This window comes from Salvelinus sp. IW2-2015, linkage group LG6.1 (genome assembly GCF_002910315.2).
Source record: "Salvelinus sp. IW2-2015 linkage group LG6.1, ASM291031v2, whole genome shotgun sequence".
NCBI lineage: Eukaryota > Metazoa > Chordata > Actinopteri > Salmoniformes > Salmonidae > Salvelinus > Salvelinus sp. IW2-2015.
Window position 1 is genome coordinate 896,758 of NC_036845.1, and position 4,458 is coordinate 901,215.

Genomic DNA, 4,458 nt, shown 5'->3' on the forward strand with positions numbered 1-4,458 from the left:
AGGGGGGGACACACAGGGAGTGTGGTTAAGTCAGGTAGGAGACCTGAGCCAACTCCCCGTGCTTACCGTGGAGAGAGAGTGACCGGGCAGGCACCATGTTACGTGATGAAGCGCACGGTGTCCCCAGTGTGCATACGTAGCCCGGTGCGCTACATTGCAGCTCCTCGTATCGGCCGGGCTAAAGTGGGCCATCGACGCCAGAGTATGAACTGGCTCAGCGCACTGGTCTCCAATGCTCCAGAGCCGCCCATCTGTGCCTGAGCCGCCCGCTGTCCTGAGCCGCCTGAGCGGCCCGTCGTCCTGAGCCGCCTGACCCGGCCGGTCTGTCCTGAGCCCACTGACCGCCGCTCGTCTGTGCCGCCTGAGCCGCCCTCTGTCTGAAGCCGCCCGTTCTGGTCCTGAAGCCGCCAGCCCGTTCTGTCCTGAGCCGCCCGCGCCGTCTGTCCTGGCCGTTTAGGCCGCCAGAGTTCTCCCTCCAGTCCAGAGCCGCCCTCAGTCCAGAGGCGCCTCTACTAGGGTCTCCAAATCCGGGGGCGGTGGCGAGGGTTCGCCGCTCCTAAGGGCTCACGTAAGTGGGCCGAGACTATGGTGGAGGAGTTCCTCGTCCCGCTCCAGAGCCGCCACCCGCGGTAAATTGCCCACCCAAACCCTCCCCGCTATAGGTCAAGTTTTGCGTGCCGGGGTCTTCTGATCTTAGTTCCTTTTTTATGTCTTTATTTTAGTTTGGTCAGAGCGTGAGTTGGGGTGGGCATTCTATGTTGTTTTTCTATGTTTTGAATAGAAAAATTCTATATGAAAACTCACTGCTTTACACTCAGTTTGCAATTTAATAACTGTAAATATTAGTCTCTACATTGCTACACTATTTTGCCAATTGCCTTTCCACATTGACACATGTGAAAACACTTTAAGATAATGAGTTCACTTATAAATCAGAGCTTGAGCACTATAAATAGGCCACAGGTAAACATTTGGTTTGGACAACAATGGAGGTCAATATTGGACAGAGAGCAAGACGGGTGAGAACTAGAGGAGGACGAGGAGGAGGAAGAGGAGAACGAGGAGGACGAGGAGGTGAAGAAGTAAGAGGAGGAGGAGGAGGAGGAGAAGGAAGATGTGATGTAGGACGGGGGAGAAGGAGAGGACGGGGAAAACTAAAGAGGAAGAGGAAGGGGAATCAGGAACACAATAACTGATTAAATCAGAGTGACTAAAGTTGACCATGTTGTCAAACATAGGATGAGCATGAGGGAGGCTGGGCAATGGGTTCAACCAAATCTGAGCCGCTATACTGTTGCAGGTATTACCCGGATATTTCAATGAGACCCGGTAAGTAACTGTAAGTGCTGTAGTCTTACTGGTACAGTAATATGTACTGTACTTTCATAATGAGAAGGATCTATCACTAAAACCATTCAAATGCTTTTACAGAACTGCAAGAAAACCACTATCTGGTGGAAGAGGTCGCCTGTTCACCCCAGAGCAGGAGACCCACATTGTAAATATGGTCATTGCAAATAACTGCATCAGACTCAGAGAACTGCAGGACCACATAATGGTAGATAACACCATATTCCAAAACGTCAACAGAGTGAGTCTCTCTGCACCGTCTCGACTACTGAAACAGAGTGAGTCTCTCTGCACTGTCTCGTCTACTGAAACGCAATAGAATTAAGATGAAGCAGCTGTACAAAGTCCCTTTCGAAAGAAACTCAGACTGTGTAAAACAACTGAGATATGAATATGTGCAGGTAAGCTATACTATCCTATCATTGGTACTGGATCTGGAAGTGTATGGTGCTACATCATATTGACTGATCCCTGTCTTTTCCTACTGTGCTACATTGTTGTCTTGTCTCTTTCAGAGAGTCATGGAGCTAGAAGCAGATGCAGTGCATCATGAGCTAATATGGGTGGACAAGGCAGGTTTCAACCTTGCAAAAACAAGGAAATATCATCGGACACCGTGCCATCATCAACGTCTAGGGACGTTGGCAACATAACAATGTGTGTGGTGGCAACATAACAATGTGTGTGGCTATTAGTCAAAAAGTAGTCCTTCACCATCATGCAATCCTAGGCCCATACAACACCGCACACATTATCACATTTCTGGACACCCTCCACAACAGACTAATCCCAAATGACCAGGGGCCAGAGCAGCCCAGGTACGTTATCATCTGGGACAATGTTAGTTTCCACCGGGATGCTGTGATCCGCAATTGGTTCACAGGTCACCCTCTTTTCATCGCACTCAATCTCCCCCCATACTCTCTGTTCTTGAATCCTATTGAAGAATTATTCTCTGCATGGCGTTTGGAAGGTGTATGATAGCCAGCCCCACCAACGCCTACCTCATCTACAGGCAATGGAGGAGGCTTGTGGAGACATGGATCAGGGGCCAGGCCTGGATACGGCACTCCAGGCCATACTTTCCACGCTGCCTAGCTCAAGACAACATCACATGTGATGTGGATGAAGTCTTATGGCCAGACCCACAAAGAAGGTGAGATGTAGCTTCATTTTGTTCTGTTCTTTTTTTCTAGAACAAATGTTTTTGTTTTCTTCTACTGCGCTTTTGTTGTTTGAGGAGTGTTAGAACATTCTGAGAAAAAAAATGAAAATGATTTTCCTCTTTGTATTGATAGTGTGTTATGTTCGCAATACACATCCATACTTTACAAATTTGGATACCTGTGTGTATGTGTGTTTACTACATCTATGACAAAACTTTATTGCAAACTGCTATGCCCTGCACACAGAAAAAGCAAAAGCCACAAGTGTTTTTCATTCACACTATCAGTGCCTAGTTGGTTCTTCGTCTGCTTATTCAAATTATGGTTTGTGTGTACTGAATTTACGCAAAAACACACATTTTTTAAAAGCGTTTGAAGAGTTTCGCAAGAATTGTTTGCTTTTGCAAGAGTTGTATAAGATTTTGCTGGTTTGGTGTAAGGTTTTGTGGTTAGTGTGTGGAGTTTTGCAAAAATAGCCTATAGTTTCAAAGATAGCACCTAAACAATCAGAAAAAACTGCAAAAATGCTATCTGTACTTTACAAGTCATTTAGGATCAGAAAGGTACACTATGTCATTTGTCTGCCTCTGTCAACAACAATGTTTTGTGAATGGCAGGAGAGAGTGTGTGTATGCGAGCATACATTTCTGCATGCTGGTGTGTGTGTGTGTATGAGCGTGTGTGCGTGCAAGTGTATACGCGTGTGTATATGCGGTGTGCGTGTGTGTGTGTGTGTGAAATTAAATGAATTTAAAGCAGAGTAGGCCGGGTGTCCATTCATAGGTAGTGATGAGACATGTTCCTGGTGGAGTGGTGGCAGGTTGTCACAGCAGGGGCATGGGGAGCCCACAGAGCGGACGCCCCCCCGCCCGTCAGGCCACCCAGCAGCTGTAGTAACCTGAGTGTATATGGGTGGTTGCTATAACAGCCTGTGTTTTAGTTACACAACACAGAGAGAGAGAGCCCTCGGCAATAATAGTACAGTAGTATGTAGTATCAGGGGAAATCTGAGGAGACAGAAAGAGAAGGAGGGTTTCAGGGGGAGAGAGATGTACAAGAGGCCCCAGTTCATTGGCACTAAGCAGGGAAAAGGAGTTGACATGTTGACGGCACTGTGATATTAAGCTGTTTGGTAAGGTAAATTTTCAGCTGTTAGCTTTGTCACTCACTGATGATGGGACATAACACAGTTTGGGCTAGAGGGAGGGAGGGAGGTAAAGAGCGAGAAAGGTGGAGGGGAGAGGAAGATAAGTAGGGAGAAAGGGGAAAGACAGAAATGTAGCTTTGAGAGCTTACCAAAAATATATGTTTTGTATGATGAAAAATAGATGACTAATGCATTAGGCTTTTCTAAACTTTGTAGCTGACTAAGAGTTCAGAGGACATGGGTTTTAAACATTTATTTTGATGCACAACACTTGATTTCACTTCACTGCTTGAGAGAGCAGGAGGCAGAAAAAGAGAGAGAGTGTTTGTGTGTGAGAGAAAGAAGGAGAGAGAGAGAGTGTAAGAGAGAGAGGGAGAGACGAGAGAGTGTATGTGTGTGAGATAGAGAAGGAGAGAGAGTGAGAGAGAGGGAGAGACGAGAGTGTCTGTGTGTGAGAGAGAGGGAGAGAAAGGGAGGGAGTGACGAGAAAGTGTATGTGTGTGAGAGAGAAGGAAAGAGGAGAGAGTGTATGTGTGTGTGAGAGAGAAGGAGAGCGAGAGTGAGGGAGAGAATGTCCAATGACGTTTCCCAATTGACACCAATTGCGTAACTTGTTGCTGCAGCAGGTGGAAGACAGTTGCCACAGGCTCACCCACCTGACATTCACTGTGTCCTTGTAACCTGAGGTGATTATGAATTAATCCCTTATTGGTCAACGAATCCCCCTGTCGATAAGAGCTAGCTGTAATTGAAATATTGGCCTCTATGACAGTATTATGATCTGTCAGAAGACTA